Below are 20139 nucleotides of genomic sequence, written 5' to 3'. Positions count from 1 at the left end.
TCTGGAGATATCCCGTTTTCCAGAGCTAAGGCCCAGCAAGAAAAGCAAGGGCTTGAGCTTGACATAAAAACAATCCTTTGTGCTCACCTTCTGGATGATCTTACTGTCTGTCAAAATGTATTGTTTTGACCAGCACCAGGTGTTCTTGAGTGATTTATGATTTTCACATTAACTGATATTTGTTAGGGGCAGCTAGGTGGTGAAATGGGTAGAGCACCAGCTCTGAAGTAAGGAAGACCTGAGTTCAAATATGGCTTCAGACACTTTACACTACTTAGCTGTTTGACTCTGGACAAGTCACTAAACCTCAACTGCCTCAGCAAAAAAATTAACAAATTTTTTGATATTTGTTGGACCTTCCCCATTTTCCCCAAGGACCTGTGAGCCAAAAGTAGCAGATATGCTGAAGAGGCCAGTAATAAACCAAATGAGTCAAATAGGATGATTTCCTTGAATAAGATCCTGGCTGAGGAAACAGAATGTAGGGCACAGGTAGAATGATTTATCCCATAGCAAAGAATAAAAAGCATTATTTCTTCCACTGAGACAAGAAATAAGGAAGAGACAGCTGGGAATGAAACTATTAGCATTTTCTGAATGTTGCAGGGGATATGGGAAAACTGGGACACTGATACATTGTTAGTGGAATTGTGAAATACATCCAGCCATTCTGAAGAGTGATTTGGAACTATGCCCCAAAAGTTATCAAACTGTGCATACCCTTTGATCCAGCAGTATTATTGGGCTTTTATCCCAAAGAGATCTTAAAGAAGGGAAAGGGACCTGTCTGTGCAAGAATGCTTGTAGCAGCCCTTTTTGTGATGGCTAGAAACTGAAAACTGAGTGGATGCCCATCAATTGGAGAATGGCTGAATAAATTGTGGTATATGAATGTTATGGTTCTGTAAGAAATGACCAGCAGGATGATTTCAGAAAGGCCTGGAGAGACTTACATTGTAGAACTGATGTTGAGTGAAATGAGCAGGACCAGGAGATCATTATATACTTCAAAATGTGAAGTATGTGATATGATGATCAATTCTGATGGATGTAGCCCTCTTCAACAATGAGATAAACCAAATCAGTTCCAACAGAGCAGTAATGAATAGAATCAGCTACACCCAGCAAAAGAACTCTGGGAAATGAGTGTGAACCATTCTACATAGCATTTCCAATCCCTGTTTTTGTCCACTTGCATTTTTGATTTTCTTCTCAGGTTAATTTTAACTTATTTCAAAGTCCGATTCTTTTTGTGCAGCAAAATAACTGTATGGATATATATACATATATTGTATTTAACATATACTTTAACATATTTAATATGCATAGGTCTACCTGCCATCTGGGGGAGGGAGTGGGGGAGTGGAACAGAAGATTTTGCAAGGGTCAATGCTGAAAAATTACCCATGCATATATCTTGTAAATAAAAAGCTATAATAATAATAAAAAGAAACTATTAGCATTTCTCAGAAAAGTGAACTTCAGCTTGTAAGCATTTTTACTTTGGGCTTTACTGGCTAGATCTTAAGGAGGCCTTAAAGCAAAACCAATCTGATTCAAATTGGTCAACAGGTCCTAGGCCAAGCCCAATTTGGTCATTGGGTCCTGACTAACTTAGATTGAATGTAAATAGCAGTCATTTCTGCTTTGGCCAGAGGTGCTGAAACTCTTCCCTTCCCAGATTCATTCATTCATTTATTTAGATTTTTTTTTTTGACTAGCTGAAAAAGGAGGTTTGATTGAGGTAACTAAAACCAGTTGAAGACCTTAGCTTAAAAAGACCAAGCTCTCTTGTTGCATCCAGGGCCATCTCTAGTCCTGATCTATATCTGGCCACAGGACCCAATGGCTCCGGAGGAGAAAGTGAGCAGGTGACCTTGCACAGCTTTCCACTAAATCCAATTCACTTGCATGTCACAGCATCACCTCCCTGATGTCAGGATCCTCTTTGAGAATGAAAAACAACCACTACAATTTTCCTCAATTTGAAATTGAACAGTTTTATTCCTGACTGTCCTGTTTCTGGCTCGGTGTTTTCCACTTCAAACCATCCATAGGTTTAGAGACTGGTTCAGGTGCAACTGACCATCTACAGACTATAAAGATTACTTTTCTTGAAAATTATTAATGAGAAGTTTTGCTGTTTAAAAAGGTAAAGTGTCAGCTACCCAGAAAAATCAGCCCATCTAAGGGTTCTGAATTTTACAGTTTTACAGTATATAATTTTCAGTATCTTTAATTAAGAGTTTGGATTCTGCATCAATAACAACAAGTTCATCATTATGTAACATTTTGTAAACATTCTTTCAAACAAATTAAAGAATGGAGTATTCCATTTGGAATCAGAAAACTAGTATCATTGCTGATGTCCTTTGTAATGTTGAAAAATATTTATTTTTATTCTTGTCAATGAAAACAAATCTAACTTGCTTCTAATTATAAACTGGTTTGAAGATATCAAATAATTTCTCAATATGTTGATCTCTTTAGAGAAGAATTACTAATTAATGCTATAATTCACAAAATTCTAATAAACCAACTTGATACAATATTCAATATAGATGCAATACAGATACGATTTATATAATTTTAAATGAACACCTAAAACATGTTATGGAGTGTGTGTATGTGTATACACACATACACACTTTTCACATCTATAGTCAAGAATGGGGGAGGAAGAGGAAAAGGGAGGAGAAAGAAATGCATTAATTAAAATCTTGCAGAATGTCAGTTTTGTGCTTATGATTACTAAAGTGTTATATCTAATAAGAGTTTGAGCAAACTGTGATGGGCTTGGTTCTTTCAACAATGAGGTGGATTCAAGGAAATTTCAATAAACTTGTGATGGAAAGAGCTATCTGGAGAAAGAACTATGGAGACTGAATGTGGATCAAAGCATGATGATGTTTTCACCTTTTTTTGGTGGTGATGTTTTGTTGCTTGTTTTTTTTTTTTTTTTCTTTCTCATGTTCTCCCCTTCCCCCTTTTTGGTCTGTTTTTTTTTTTTTTTTTTACACAGTATGACAACTATGTAAATGTTTAGAAGAATTGCATATGTCTAAACTAGAGTGGATTGCTTGCAGTCTAGGGGAGAGAAGTGAGAGAGTTGGGAAAGGGAGGGACCTTTTGCAAAAATGAATGTTGAAAATTATTTTGGCATTTTTTTTGAAAAATAAAAAGCTATTTTTAAAAAAGAAGTTTTCATATTTCAAAATTTAAAAAAAGTTATGATAAAGAGTACACATCAGAAGAAAAACAAATTAAGATTGGAACTATCACGAGTGGATCTGGAATACAATACACATACTTCATTTCACTTTAATAAGCATCATGTAGAAACACTGTCTCCTCTTTCTCCACCCTCACCATCTTCAATTCTAGGTAACCTCTGCTATCCAATTTCTCCATTCCTACCGCTTCCTTGGTTGCTGAGCATCATTGTAGAAAATCACAAAGTTGAGTCCATTTCAAATAGTACAAATTTATTATAAGAAAACCTTTGGTAATTCCCCAAGTGCTACTTCTCTCTACTCTTACTGACTCCCTATTTCACTCTCCAAATAATTACTACAAAATCGATAGTTTCCAACTTTATTCCCACAAATGATATTGCCTCTTACTTTACAAAGACTGAAGTTATTTTTCTGACAACAATTTTCTCAACTTCTCTCCATGAAGCCTTTCAGCTTCATTTCCAACTGTCTCTTCCTTATTTCTTGTCTCAGTGGAATAGATAACGCCTTCTATTCCTTAACAAAAATCAACCTACCTGTGCCCTACATTGTTTCCTCAGCCAAGACTTTATAAATCATCCTACTTGCCTCAAATCTCCCTCCAAGTACCCTTATCTCACTATTCCTTAACATCTTCTTATAAACAAACTCTCAATTCTTCACTTCTAAAAAGCACCTTTTCCTCAGCTTTCTACTTCATTAAATTTCCATTCTTTTTCTTTCCATTCCCTGCCAGACTTTTAAATTCCAAAGTGTCAAATTAGTCTCTTCAATCACTGGTAACCTCTTCATTTAGGATTGTGTAATTTTTTGCAATCTGTTTTTTCCTCTATGATTCTAATGAAATTGCTTTTCTCAAAGGTTACCAACTACCTTCTTATTCCTTAATCATATGGCTTTTTTTCATGTCTCTTGACCTCTCCAGCATGTAAAAGTACTGAGGTTTAACAATCTTCCCTTATTTTCTGATTTCACACTTCCTTGGTTTCCTCAATCTCTTTAATCCACTTGTGTTTCACTCTCTTTCTCTGGAGTCCCTAAAATAGATCTCAAAGATTCTGTCTGTAGTTCTCTTCTCTTTATGTGAATATGCCATCTTCCCTTGACAATCACATTCACTCCCACATCTTCAATGACCTTCAATGTCTTCTATCAAGACAATGTTATTTCTCTGTCCCATCTCTCTTTTTATGGGCTAGTCATTTTGCCTGAAATATTCTCCCTCCATATGATATTTATATTTCATTTCTGCCTCCCATTTTTCCTTTCCCAGAAACAAAAATCCTCTAGCTTTAAAACATATGTCCATTTTACATTTCTACTGGAGAAGTAAAGAAAAAGCACACCACAAAATTCTAGTTCTTTCTCTGCTTCTTTTGTCTAGCATGCCTTTTCTGGAATAGTCCATGCTTCAAAGCCCCACTGTAAACATTTCCACACTCAATGTATTTGTGCCAATAGTTTCTTCCTAGTATATAACCCAAGATGTGGGTAACTTTCAAAATAAATCCATGATCCTGGCCTATTTTACTAAGGGGCCTGGTCTTTAAATGTTTTAGGATGATTTGTACACAAATCTGTTCACACAGTTTCAGTCATAAATGCTTTATTTGGGGAAGGGTCATCTCTAATCCCAGTGTGGAGGATTAACATCTCCAATACTCACAAATAGGTATAATACAATGTAGAAGGTGATAAAAGGCAAAGGAACTAAGCAGTTAATTGTCTATTTCTGGAATGTATTCCCAGGTGAGAAGAACTAGCAACTGACTCATGACTTAGTTTAGCTTTGCTACAATACATACATAGTACTTTAAGGATTACGAAGTGCTTTACAAATATTCTCTCATTTGACCCTCACAACAAACCCAGGAGATAGATGTTTCCCAAAGCTCTCTCCCCCCACAATCTGGAAAAAAAATTTTTTCCCATCTTGAATTTTTCTATAACATTTTGTCTGAATCTCTCCTTTGTTCCTACATTGTAAAATGTATCATTTATTTATATATACAAAGTCAGAAAATCCTGGATTTGGAATTCAGATCTAGGTTTGAATATTAGTGCCACTATAACATAATGGCATGGCTATTTTCTTAGATAAGGCAAAATTCTGAGGACATGCCCAGGATTATATATTTCAGAGGTAAATGGAATCCATGAATATTTCTGACCAAAAGATGGGCATAATCTCACGCCATGGAAAAATTGTCAGCTGTATGAGAAAGGACTAGAGAAGAAAAGGAATGACAACTATGAATCCAATTAGGAAGCTATCACAGTCCAGGTAAGAGCCCACAAGGAGACTAAACAGAAAATAAAGATAACTCAGTCTTTTCCTTGTTCTCTACATCTTAATGTTGCTTTTTAGTTTATAGAGAGAATGAGAGGGATTTAAAAGATGTTTAGCTCATACAGTCCTTTTTTTTTTTTAATTTTATTTTATTTTATAATAACTTTATATTGACAGAATCCATGCCTGGGTAATTTTTTAACAACATTATCCCTTGCACTCACTTCTGTTCTGATTTTTCCCCTTCCTCCCTCCCTCCACCCCTCCCCTAGATGGCAAGCAGTCCTATATATGTTAGATATGTTGCAGTATATCCTAGATACAATATATGTTTGCAGAACCGAACAGTTCTCTTGTTGCACAGGGAAAATTGGATTCAGAAGGTAAAAATAACCCGGGAAGAAAAACAAAAATGCAAATAGTTCACATTCGTTTCCTGTAATGGGCTAAGGCTTGAGTTGATGCACTGAGGTCCCAAGCACATGAGGCTAAATAGTAACTGGACCATACTCTATTAATATATATGCTTGGAGAAAGAATGGCCCCCGCCCACTCTTTGTGCAAGTCCTGATGTGTTGTATAGGAAATGACGATTTTGGTGGGTGGAAGCAAGGGAGTGGAAAAGGAAGGGGAAGGAGAGATTGCTTGCATTGCCATTGCAACTACTTTTCAGCTCAGATCCCCCTCTGTTAGCTGGCTTCCTGTCGCAGCTGCCCATATTGCTATCGCAATCTTTCTTGCCCATATTGCTATCACAATCCTTATTCACCTCTTCACTTCAATAAAGATTGAAGATTTTTCCCTTAACCTGAATTCCTGACTCCGGCTGATTTTAAATACGCGGTCATTACAGTTTCCCAGTGTTCTTTCTTTGGGTGTAGCTGCTTCTGTCCATCATTTATCAACTGAAACTCAGTTAGGTCTCTTTGTCAAAGAAATCCACTTCCATCAGAAAACCTCCTCATACAATATCGTTGTTGAAGTGTATAATGATCTCCTGGTTGTGCTCATTTCACTTAGCATCAGTTCATGTAAGTCCAAGCCTCTCTGTATTCATCCTGCTGGTCATTTCTTACAGAACAATAATATTCCATAACATTCATATACCACAATTTACCCAGCCATTCTCCAATTGATGGGCATCCATTCAATTTCCAGTTTCTAGCCACTACCAACAGGGATGCCACAAACATTTTGGCACATACAGGTCCCTTTCCCTTCTTTAGTATCTCTTTGGAGTATAAGCCCAGTAGTTAGCTCATGCAATCCTAACTGGGTAAATTCTTTTATTTCATTTCAATCAGGTCTTCAATGCAGAAAGGCAGTCCTTTAATGCCCACTCTCCTGGGGATTGTTCCACACTTTCTCTTTTTTCAAACTTTCCACTTCACCCTCTCCTTCAATTCTGTCAAAAGAAGAATTTAGAGTACAATTGACTCAGAAAATAAAGATAACTCAGTCTTTTCCTTGTCCTCTACATCTCAATGTTGCTTTTTAGTCATTATCACTCAAGTTTTCCTGACTCCAGGCAAGCAATTTGAGATGTTATATATACAAAGACAGTCATGCATAACATGCATAACACTTCCCCTGTTGTGAAAGAAAACACAAAAAAAAAGTTAAAAAAAAAAAAGTAATACTTGATCTGCATTCAAACTGTTGTTTCATTTTTAAAATAAAATTTTCAGAATTGTTTTTGACCACTGTATTACTGAAAATTGCTCTCATTCAAAATTTTACCATCATATTGTTAAGGTATAAAATGTTCTGGTTCTAGTCATTTCACTTAACATCAGCTCATCTAAGTCCAGGTTTTTCTGAGAGCATCCTACTCATCATTTCTTATAGTACAATAGTATTCCATCACAATCGTGTATTATAATTTCTTCAACTATCCCCCAGTTAATGGATGTCCCTTCAATTTCTAATTCTTTGCAATCATTAAAAGAGCAGCTATAAATAATTTTGTAGAGGTCCTTCTTTTGTTTTTTTATCTTTTTTGGGATACCAACCTAGAAGTAGTATTGCTCGATCAAAGAATATACATGGTTTTATAACCCTTTGGGCATAGTTCCAAACTGTTCTACAGAATGATTTAATCAATATACAACTTCAATTTCCCTACCTCCCCTCCAATATGTCATTTTTCTTTTCTGTCATATTAGTCAATCTGATGAGTGTGGAGTGGTACCTCAGTTATTTTAATTTGCAATCTCTACTATAATGACTATAATTAGACCATTTTTTCTTTTTTCTTTCAGGAGTCTTTTAAAAAATTTTCTTTTATTATAACTTTTTATTGACAGAACATATGCATGGGTAATTTAAATGGTATTTAAGATAAATACAATATATGTGTTCATATTTATACACACACACACACACACACTCTCTTGTTGCACAAGAAAAATTGGATTTAGAAGAAAAACAAAAATGCAAGCAGTTCACATTCTTTCCCCAGTGTTCTTTCTCTAGGTGTAGCTGGTTCTGTCCATCATTGATCAATTGGAACTGAATCGGATCTTCTCATTGTCGAAGATATCCACTTCCATCTGAATATATCCTCATATAGTATTGTTGTTGAAGTATAGAATGATCTCCTGATTCTACTCATTTCACTTACATGCTCTGCATTTAAGTGTTTTGCTTGTGACTTTTGCCTCCCATAATCTGCTCTTCATTATATCCCCTCTGCCCCATAAATTTCTATGCCCAACTGAATTTTCTTTTATTCCTTCTTTAAGGCAATTCTAGTGAAAGGTTCATATGCTCCCTGTTACCTTCCCCATGTTTCCATCCATTGTAAAAGCTTGCATGCCTCTTTTATGTCAAACGATTTATTCTATTTCTCTTTTCTGCTTTTTTCAGTCTATTTTTTTCTTACCATTTAATTTTACTTTAAGATAATTATCCCATCATATTCAACTCACATTCATACCTACTGTCTCTGTATGTTTTTCTGTTCCAATAATGACATCTATTTAGGAGTTACAAATATCATTTTTCCCAGTAGGAATATAAACAGTTTAACCTTATTAAATGCCTTAAGATTTCTTTTTCCTATTTTATCTTTTTATGCTTCTCTTGAGTCATATTTGAAAGCCAAATTTTCTATTCAAATTCTGGTCTTTTCATCAGGAATACTTAAAAGTCCTTGTTGTCATTGGATATTTTCTTTTTACCCCGTGAGGCTTATAGTTTTTCTGGGCAGCATGATTCTTATTTCGTAATTCTTGTTCTTTTGCCCTCTGGAATATCATATTCCAAGCCCTTCAATTCTTTAATGTAGAAACTGCTAAATCTTGTGTTATTTTGGCTTCATTATATTTGAATTGAGTTTTTGGGTTTTTTTTGGGTTGTTGTTTTTTGGCTGCTTGCCATCCTTGACCTGGAAGTTCTGAAATTTAGCTATAATATTTTTGGGAGTTTTCACTTTAGGGTCTCTTTTAGGAGGTGATTGATAGATTTTTTGAATGTCTATTTTACCCTCTGGTTCTAGTATATTAGAACAGTTTTCCTTGAAAATTTCTTGAAAGATGATATCTGGGCTCTTTTTTTTTTTTTTTTTTAATTATAGCTTTCAAGTAATCTAATAATTCTTAAATTATCTCTCCTGAATCTATTTTCCAGGTCAGTTACTTTTCCAAAGAGATATTTCACATTTTCTTCTATTTTTCCATTCTTTTTTATTTTGTTTGATTCTTAATGTCTAATGGGGTCATTAGTTTCCATTTGGCCAAAACCAATTTTTAAGAAATTATTTTCTTTAGTGAGCTTTTGTATTTCTTTTTTCATTTGGCCAATTCTACTTTTCAAGGAGTTCTTATCTTGTTGTGTTCTTCTTCTTTTAAAATAAGTAGAATAGTTCTCTCCCAAAACACAGCCAGGTGATAAAAGTTCAGATGTTTTACTATCCCAATATAGCCCGGTTAGCTTAGAGGCCTATCTCTCTGCTTGGTTCCAAGAGCTCTCTCCGAATGTCACCAAATCCAAAGGTCTGGTCCTTCAGTCTCTGCCTCTGCTTTCTTCAGCCTCCAGCCAGCTCCAGTCTTCATGTCATTCCGGTGAAATCTCGACTTGTAGCGTCTTCCTCTCCCAAGCACTCTCCGACTGGCCCATTGGCCTATTTATGCTCCTTCCAGAGAGAGGGATTATGGGTAGTTCTACTTAGTACCTTGTTTCAGGTTCTTCCCAAAACATCTTCTTGTAAGATTAGATCAACTCTAATTACTTAGCAGTTAGTAAGGATTCCAACATCTCCCCCTTTCTTTTGTTTTAAAACATAGGGGGTTTCTGAGGGGGTACACATAAATCCATCAATATGGGCCAGAACTTTGTAACAGATATACATGGTATACATAAATCCATCAATATGGGAGGCATTATACATAATTTACAAAAGCACACAGCAATATAACACAGGCTAGTGGTCAACAATCTTTCCATAAGGAATCCATTGTCCATTAGTTCATGCGCCAGGAATCTAATAATTCCTGTAAGCTCTGAAGTACTGCAAAAAGTCTCATCAACAATTTTTCATCTCAGGGAATCCAGTGATTCTTGCTGGTTTTTCAGGAACTGAAAGCTGAAGATTTTAAAGTTCTTTTGACAGTCTCATTGTTAGCCATCTGATTCCTTTTCCACCTGTGGAAATATAAGCAGATCCTCTTCCCCAAGCAGTTAACCTATCTAATTCTCTTCTATTTACCACTTTTGGGATTTCTCCTCATCATCTGGTAATTACATTGGAGCTGTTTGCATTGGATCCCACAAAATCTGCAAAAGGTTCATTGGAACCTTGCTCTATTTTTGTGAAAGCATTATTTCCATCTTTCTGTCCAGGGAGAGAATTCCAAGCTTTTATTGCAGCCTTAGAAATTTGCTCATAGACTGTTATGGGATAATAAATCTGTTCTGAACTCTCTGCATACTGACCTTCACCAGCTAGTTGGTCAAAAGTGATTTGTACAACAGCTCCTTTTTGCCTATTGCGTCCCAAATTAAAAGGAGTGTATTTTCTCTCTTTTTGACCTGAGAAGTTGAGCTCTTCAATCACAGGATATGCATTTATAAAATCAGATATATCTTCTCCTTCATTTTTTGCTTTAATTAATGCTTTTTCTAATCTTGTCAAATTCTGCTTTACAGGAGAAGCTGACTGTGTTTCTGTCTCTCTCCCTCCCCCTTGTTCCACACATGAAGGATTAATTGCAGGGGGAGGGTCATGAGATGTGGAATCACCTAATTCCTCTTGCTGTGAAGTATCATACTCAGAATTGTAATTAACTCCATTCTCATCTGATTCATCCTCCTTTTCACCTAGTAAAGTTGGCACTTCCTCCTGTACTTTCCTTTTCATCATTCTATCACTTAAATAACTTCTTATAGCCAATTGTATTACATTATATGTATTAATTATTGAGTTAGGCCCATTTTTATTATAGAATTGACAAAGATCCTCTCCAACCAATTTCCATTCATTTAGATCTAATTCCTTATCAAGAGAGAAACAAGGACATATGTCCTTTACAGTTTGTAAAAGTTCAGTGATTTGCTGTAAACTTATAATTAAACCTTGGCTTTCCATAATTTTGACAATGCTCTCTAAACATTTTCCTTGAACAGAAACAGGCTGTTTTCTAAATATCTGTCCCATCTTAGCTGAAATTCTACTTTAACTCTTCTAACAAAATTTCTTTGTTGCACTCACCCTAATTTCTGGGTTGAAGTCTTTTCCACTGGATCAGGATCAGAGGCTTTTCCACTTGAATCAGGATCGGAGCTTTTCCACTTGAATCAGGATCGGAGCTTTTCCACTTGAATCCACTGAGGGGGTCTGTTTGTCCCACGTTCAGGGCGCCAAAATGTTGTGAGCTTTTTCTTCTCAAAACGCAGCCAGGTGATAAAAGTTCAGATGTTTTACTATCCCAATATAGCCCGGTTAGCTTAGAGGCCTATCTCTCTGCTTGGTTCCAAGAGCTCTCTCCGAATGTCACCAAATCCAAAGGTCTGGTCCTTCAGTCTCTGCCTCTGCTTTCTTCAGCCTCCAGCCAGCTCCAGTCTTCATGTCATTCCGGTGAAATCTCGACTTGTAGCGTCTTCCTCTCCCAAGCACTCTCCGACTGGCCCATTGGCCTATTTATGCTCCTTCCAGAGAGAGGGATTATGGGTAGTTCTACTTAGTACCTTGTTTCAGGTTCTTCCCAAAACATCTTCTTGTAAGATTAGATCAACTCTAATTACTTAGCAGTTAGTAAGGATTCCAACATTATCTTCCTTGAATTTTTGTCTCTCTTTTGCCATTTAGCCTATTCTGTTTTTTTTTTTTTTTTCATTATAACTTTTTTATTGACAGAACCCATGCCTGGGTAATTTTTTTACAACATTATCCCTTGCACTCACTTCTGTTCCGACTTTTCCCCTCCCCTAGATGGCAAGCAGTCCTATACATGTTGAATATGTCACCGTATAGCCTAGATACAATATATGTGTGAGAACAGAATTCTCTTGTTGCACAGCAAGAATTGGATTCAGATGGTAAAAAATAACCTAGGAAGAAAAACAAAACTGCAAACAGTTTACATTCATTTCCCAGTGTTCTTTCTTTGGGTGTAACTGCTTTGGTCCATCCTTGATCTGGAAGTTCTGAAATTTAGCTATAATATTTTTGGGAGTTTTCACTTTAGGGTCTCTTTTAGGAGGTGATTGATAGATTTTTTGAATGTCTATTTTACCCTCTGATTCTAGTATATTAGAACAGTTTTCCTTGAAAATTTCTTGAAAGATGATATCTGGGCTCTTTTTTTTTTTTTTTTTTAATTATAGCTTTCAAGTAATCTAATAATTCTTAAATTATCTCTCCTGAATCTATTTTCCAGGTCAGTTACTTTTCCAAAGAGATATTTCACATTTTCTTCTATTTTTCCATTCTTTTTTATTTTGTTTGATTCTTAATGTCTAATGGGGTCATTAGTTTCCATTTGGCCAAAACCAATTTTTAAGAAATTATTTTCTTACTGGAAAATGAATGGATGCCCATCCATTGGAGAATGGCTGGGTAAATTGTGGTATATGAATGTTATGGAATATTATTGTTCTGTAAGAAATGACCAGCAGGATGAATACAGAGAGGCTTGGAGAGACCTACATGAACTGATGCTAAGTGAAATGAGCAGAACCAGGAGATCATTATACACTTCGACAACGATATTGTATGAGGACATATTTTGATGGAAGTGGATTTCTTTGACAAAGAGACCTGAGTTTCAATTGATAAATGACGGACAAAAGCAGCTACACCCAAAGAAAGAACACTGGGAAACGAATGTGAACTATCTGCATTTTTGTTTTTCTTCCCGGATTATTTATACCTTCTGAATCCAATTCTCCCTACGCAACAAGAGAACTGTTCGGTTCTGCAAACATATATTGTATCTAGGATATACTGCAACATATCCAACATATAAAGGACTGCTTGCCATCTAGGGGAGGGGGTGGAGGGAGGGAGGGGAAAAAAAAAATCGGAACAGAAATGAGTGTCAATATAATGTAATTATTAAATAAAAAATTTAAAAAAAAAATTATTTTCTTTAGTGAGCTTTTGTATTTCTTTTTTCATTTGGCCAATTCTACTTTTCAAGGAGTTCTTATCTTCCTTGAATTTTTGTCTCTCTTTTGCCATTTAGCCTATTCTGTTTTGTTTTTTTTTTTCATTATAACTTTTTTATTGACAGAACCCATGCCTGGGTAATTTTTTTACAACATTATCCCTTGCACTCACTTCTGTTCCGACTTTTCCCCTCCCCTAGATGGCAAGCAGTCCTATACATGTTGAATATGTCACCGTATATCCTAGATACAATATATGTGTGAGAACAGAAGTTCTCTTGTTGCACAGCAAGAATTGGATTCAGATGGTAAAAAATAACCTAGGAAGAAAAACAAAACTGCAAACAGTTTACATTCATTTCCCAGTGTTCTTTCTTTGGGTGTAACTGCTTTGGTCCATCCTTGATCAATTGAAACTGAGTTAGATCTCTTTGTCGAAGAAATCCACTTCCATCAGAATACATCCTCATACAGTATCGTTGTTGAAGTATATAATGATCTCCTAGTTCTGCTCATTTCACTCAGCATCAGTTCATGTAAGTCTCTCCAAGCCTCTCTGTATTCATCCTGCTGGTCAATTCTTACAGAACAATAATATTTCATAACATTCATATACCACAATTTACCCAGTCATTCTCCAATTGATGGGCATCCATTCATTTTCCAATTTCTAGCCACTACAAACAGGGCTGCCACAAACATTTTGGCACATACAGGTCCCTTTCCCTTCTTTAGTATCTCTTTGGGGTATAAGTCCAGTAGAAACACTGCTGGATCAAAGGGATGTACAGTTTGATAACTTTTTGAGCATAGTTCCAAATTGCTCTCCAGAATGGCTGGATGTATTCACAATTCCATCAAAAGTGTATCAGTGTCCCTGTTTTCCCACATCCCCTCCAACATTCTGCATTCTTTCCCTGTCATTCTAGCCAATCTAACAGGTGTATAGTGGTATCTCAGAGTTGTCTTAATTTGCATTTCTCTGATTAATAATAACTTGGAGCATATTTTCATATGGCTAGAAATAGTTTCAATTTCTTCATCTGAGAATTGTCTGTTCATATCCTTTGACCATTTATCAATTGGAGAATGGCTTGATTTCTTATAAATTAGAGTCAATTCGCTATATATTTTGAGAATGAGACCTTTATCAGAACCTTTGACTATAAAAATATTTTCCCAGTTTATTGTTTCCCTTTTAATCTTGTCTGCATTCGTTTTGTTTGTACAAAAACTTTTCAATTTGATATAATCAAAATTTTCTATTTTGTAATCAATAATGATCTCTAGTTCTTCTTTGGTCATAAATTCCTTCCTCTTCTACAGGTCTGAGAAGTAAATTATCCTATGCTCTTCCAATTTATTTATAATCTCATTCTTTATGCCTAGGTCATGAGCCCATTTTGACCTTATCTTGGTGTACAGTGTTAAGTGTGGGTCAATGCCTAGTTTCTGCCATACTAATTTCCAATTTTCCCAGAAATTTTTGTCAAATAATGAGTTCTTATCCCAAAAACTGGGGTCTTTGGATTTGTCAAACACTAGATTATTAAAGTTATTTAGCCTATTCTGTTTTTAAGGTGTTTTCTTCTTTAGTATTTTTTTTGTGCCTCCTTTATCAAGCTGTTGACTCTTTTCCCATTATTTTCTTATATCACTCTCAATTCTCTTCTCAATCTTTCTTCTACCTCTCTCACTTGATTTTTTACTTTGAACTTATCCATGGCCAGAAACCAACTCATATTTTTGAATCTTTGGATGTAGCAGTTTTGACTTTGTTTTCTTCGAAATTTGTATTTTGATCTTCCCTGTCACCATATTAACTTTCTATTGTCAAGATTTTGTTTTCTTACTTTTTTCCCCCTCCCAACCTATGTCTTGATTTTTAATTCTGTGTTGAAGTATGGCTCTGCTTCTAGAATGGAGAGTGTACTATCTCAAACTTCAGGGTTTTTCTGCATCTGTTTTCAGAAATAATTCTGGAGACCTATAAATTTCTGGGTCTTCCGATGTGGTATGATTTAGGAGAGGTGTGTTTACTACTTTTCAAATCTGAGATGAGTGACCATACACAATTCACAGCTTCACCAACAATGTATTAGAGTGCATGAAGAGAGGTACATGTGTTAGGAGATATAAAGTATTTTTCATCATCCATCTTCAGGATCCTGGCTGATCATTACACTTGTCACAGTTCTTGAGTCTTTCAAAGTTGTTCAATTTTGAAATGTTGCTGTTTAGTAATGAATTGAACCAGCTTCACCCAGAGAAAGAACTCTGGGAGATAACTATGAACCACTACATAGAATTCCCAATCCCTATTTTTGTCTGCCTGCATTTTTTATTTCCTTCACAGGCTAATTGTATACTATTTCAAAGTCTGATTCTTTTTTGTACAGCAAAATAACTATATGGACATGTATACATATATTGTATTTGACTTATACTTTAACATATTTAACATGTATTGGTCAACCTGCCATCTGGGGGAGGGGGTGGGGGAAAGGAGGGGAAAAGTTGGAAAAAAAAAAAGCTTTGCAACTGTCAATACTTAAAAATTACCCATGCATAGATCTTGCAAATTAAAAGCTATATAATAAAAAATAAATAAATAAAATAAAATATTGCTGTTACTAAATAAGGGAGTTCTCCTCATTTCACTATGTATCAGTTCTAGTCTTCTCTGCTCATTTCACTATGTATCCATTCAAGTATTCTCAGGTTTCTCCGCAACTCCCTTTCATCATTTCTTATAACACAAATAATATTCTATTGCATTCATATTCATTCCATTCCCCATATGATGAGCAGCTCCTTAACTTCCAGGTCTTTGCTAGCACAAAAAAAGCTATCATAGATCTTTTTGTACACACAGATTCTTTGGTCTCTCTGGGATATTAGCATAGCAGTGATATGCCCAGTTTATTAATTTTTTCAATAGAGTTCCAAATTGCTTTTCATAACCATTAAACCAATTCATAGCTTCACCAACAACTCCCTAGCCATCCTAAGTTGCTTTATCCCTCTGACCAAAACCTTTGTCCTAGAGGACTTACTCTTTTCACCCTAGAACTTCCTACTTCCTCTCCATTATTTTTGTTTGTCCAAACAAATTTTTTTCATAATTATTTCAACTCTGTCAATGCTCTTGGTGTGTAACTATTTACTCTTTTATGGTTCTACTCTCTAACCCTGAAACCTTCCAAATCAAAATAGTCCAGGAGCCCTTTCCATTTAATCTCCACCAACAAGAATGTAAAGTAGAGCATTAAAGACAGGGATTATCTTTCTTTTGTATTTGCTTCTTTAACACTTAACAAAGTGCTTGGTACATATTAAGCATTTAATAAATGCTTTTTTATTCATATGTTGGCACTGAACTAGAACTTGAAAGAATGGATTTCAAGAGGGAAGGGAAAGCAATGAAAGGAACAAAAAGTACAACTGAAGCAAAAGATAAAAGATGAAAAAAAACAAGCCAAGAAGAAAAGCATTTCTTAGCTGGAACACAGACTACATTCAAGACGAGTAATTTAAGATAAGGTTGGAAAATAAACTGGGCACAAGTGATAAAGATCCTTGAATGTCAGGATAAAAATTTTATACTTTATTCAGTAGGCAACAGAAAGCTAATCAAAGGCTAAGGCAAAATATGACATGATCAGATTGGCATTTTAAAGCTATTAACAACTGTATGAAAAATTGTTCCAAATGACTAATACCAAGAAAAATGCAATTTGAATAACTGAAATTTCACTTCACATTCAATAAATTAAAGACATATGACAAAATATGGGAATAGTCAATATTGAAGGGATTACATAAAGACCAACATATTAATGTTGAGAGAACTGTGAAAATTTTAATTTTTGAATTTAAGCACTAAATTAAAATGAACATTTTCACATACAAGAAGGATAGGATTCCACATGAAACTGAATATTATGTACAACTTGTTTTCCTTTTAAGTAATAAATTCAACATGTTACTTTCAAAGCTTCAATGTCTTTCCTTTGCACATTCCTTCTGTTCTCTTCTGTATATATTTTTTAAAAGTATTTCAATTACCCTCTTTTCTTTTTTGATACTACAGGAAAAATACTCAGCACCTATGAAAGATATCTAAAAGGAAAATGACTAGAATAGAAAGATCAGGGAGAAAGCTCTTAAAATAGTAAAGGAAGAGATAATGGAACTAGGGGGGTCACTGGAGTGAAAGACAAATATGTGTGTTAAGGTAGAATCAAATTACTTGTCAACTGTCTAGAAATGTAGTAGAAATGGCAAGAAAGAGGGAAGAGTCAAGATAATTCCATTCTTTCAACTGGCTACTATAGACAATAATAAAAGTATCAGGCAACGATATAAATGGATAAAAAAAAAATTATAATGACAAAGTTTGCTACTAGAGAAAAGCTGAGCATATATACCTCTCCTTCATGCTCACAAAAACACTGTTGGTGAAGCTGTGAATTTAGTCAACCACTGGTAAAACAATTTGGACTACTACTAGACATATCAAAGTGATAAAAGAAAACATGATAAATAAGGTGTTGAGTGTAGACTGATTTTTCAAAAATTTGGGCAATGAAAGGGAAGAATTCTACTGGAAACTGAATCAAAAGGAAATTTCAGGAAAAGGAAGGCTCAGAATTATAGGGGTTTTAGGTGAAAAGGCCCTTAGATATTATAATCTAGCCCCTTCATTTTATAGATTAAGAAACTGAAGCCCAGAAAAATTAAATGACCTGTCCAAGGTACTAAGTGGAGAATTGAAAGAATTTGAAGCAAGCAGGTCTTGATTTTAAATCCAGTTTTCTTTCTATTTCACCATAATGTAAGTTTGTAGGGAAGACAGGGAAAAAAAGAGAGAAATGACAGTTGAAAGAGATCAATAATATGACTGATGAAACAAGGTCTCCAGGATACAGGACAAGATGGAGCACACTGGTTGAAGGTTTCCTTGAAAATAGGGTAAACTACTGAGATTCTCAGACTACACTGATCTACACAGCCCAGAAATGTAGCGGTCATAATCCTCAATGATTCAGGTCAAAGGTTGGAAACAGACAATCCTCAAAGGAGGAAAGGAAAATTGATTTTAAAAAAATGCCAATCAAAAATTTTAAGCACTAACCTTACAACCCTGATGCTGGCAACAAAAGTTACAAATAGGACTTATAAAACTTATAACATTCAGGTCAGTAATTCCTCTGCAGAGTATATGCTAAAGATACTACATTAAAAGTTAAGGGAAAAAAGGATGGGGGGGGGGGGTGGAAATGATAGGGAATGAGACCTGTGGTAAACTGGAACTAAGAAATCCTTCTATCAATGCAAATCGGTTGATACCTTTTCTGCAATTATATTCATAGAAATATGCTAGGGGCAGCTAGGTAGTCCAGTGGATAGAGCACCAACCCTGAAGTCAGGAGGACCTGAGTTCAAATCTGCCCTCAAACACTTAACACTTCCTAGCTGTGTGACCCTGGACAAATCATTTAACCGCAATTGCCTCAGCAAAAATAATAATAACAATAATAACAAATATATATATATATATAAATACTTATATTTTGTTAAATGACCTATACAGGGTTACAGCACGTTTTCAAAGGTAGAACCTAAGTTAGGTCCGGAGGCTCTAAGACCAGCTTTCTATTACTATATAACATGCTGCCTTTCCCAATGTTAAGGTAATTCATATTGATATATATCACAATAACGTTGTCACACACTTCTTGAAAGGGGTCTGTGTATGATCAGAGTTTAATAAGAAGTAGAATTTGGATTTAGGTCTTCTGATTCAAAATCCAATATTCTCATTTACTGCAATGTTTTTTTTTATTAAAGCTTTTTATTTACAAAACACATGCATGGCTAATTTTTCAACATTGACCCTTACAAAGCCTTCTGTTTCAAATTATCCCCTTCTTCCCCCACTCCCTCCTCTAGGTGGCAGGTAGTCCAATACATGTTAAATATGTTAAAATATATATTAAATCCAATATATGTATTCATATTTATAGTTATGCAAAATTAAAAAATATATATCTAAAATCTTATGTCCAACAATTGGGGTATATATATCTTAGATAGGGCAAAAAACATTTATGAAGCACTTAAGATGTGCAAAGTCCCATGTCCTGTGAATACAAATAGAGAGTCTTAGGTGTCTAGGAATTTACATTCCAATGGAGGAAACAACTACAAAGGAGATTTCAATTATAATTCAAACAGAAAGATCCCCAAGACTTTTTCTACAAAGCAAATGATAATGTATCTTTTTTCAGTTGTCATTCTATTGATAATACTGCTATCTGTTGAAGGCAGACATTTTATCACTGTATGGCAAAAATGACAAAAAAAATAAAGTATGACATGATATGATGCTGAGCGAAAAAAGCAGAATTAGAGACGACTACAATTACATAAAAATGACTATAGCAACAAAGCTTCTACACAAATAGAAAACAGAATGGATTACAGAGCAAATTTTAAGTTAATAAATGGAATTAACTTGAGTTTTATGATTTTATTTAGGATTTTCTATATTTTCATTTGCTATTTCTGAAAAATATTACATACATAATAAAAACTATTTTTACAAAGAGCTATTTTATTAAAAAAATTTTGTAGAGAAAGATTTCAAATCATTTCCAAGTTCCAACATGTTAACACTGTTAGATTATGTAGTCTTCCTTTCCCCTTTTTATTTTCCTAATTGGGTCTAAGCTCTTAGCTCTGACATTCAAATGTCTACAATATTACTCAACTTCTCTCATTGCTCTCCTATATGAATCCCAAGATTCAGTTAAATTGAACTTCTCCCTATTCCACAAACACTTTTTCACCTCCAGGCCTGTGATGTTCTACTGCTTTTTCTCTCTGTGCAGTTCTCTAAGAAGGAGGGAAATCTGTCAAAATCATCTTCCTAAAACATGGGTCTGACAATGTCATGCTCAATTATTTCTGCTTCCTTATTTTTTCTGGCTTCTAAAATAA

At 35.0% G+C, this 20139-nt stretch overlaps 1 protein-coding gene and 2 long non-coding RNA genes across 4 annotated transcripts in view; 1 reads left to right on the top strand and 2 right to left on the bottom strand.

Annotated features, from left to right (window-relative positions):
* The window catches only part of TBC1D23 (TBC1 domain family member 23), a 64758-nt gene that overhangs the window by 40154 nt on the left and 4465 nt on the right, over positions 1 to 20139 (bottom strand). The gene's annotated exons all lie outside the window — the stretch shown is intronic.
* On the top strand, positions 391 to 12520 carry LOC127553998 (uncharacterized). Its single transcript, XR_007951868.1, has 2 exons — positions 391 to 8979; positions 12228 to 12520. It is a non-coding gene; the product is annotated as an uncharacterized LOC127553998 (long non-coding RNA).
* On the bottom strand, positions 8864 to 12157 carry LOC127553997 (uncharacterized). The gene is made up of 2 exons (XR_007951867.1): positions 11794 to 12157; positions 8864 to 9348 (listed from the first exon to the last, which is right to left on the bottom strand). It is a non-coding gene; the product is annotated as an uncharacterized LOC127553997 (long non-coding RNA).

The sequence above is a fragment of the Antechinus flavipes genome, chromosome 3 (genome assembly GCF_016432865.1).
Source record: "Antechinus flavipes isolate AdamAnt ecotype Samford, QLD, Australia chromosome 3, AdamAnt_v2, whole genome shotgun sequence".
NCBI lineage: Eukaryota > Metazoa > Chordata > Mammalia > Dasyuromorphia > Dasyuridae > Antechinus > Antechinus flavipes.
This window is presented reverse-complemented; position numbering and strand designations above follow the sequence as displayed.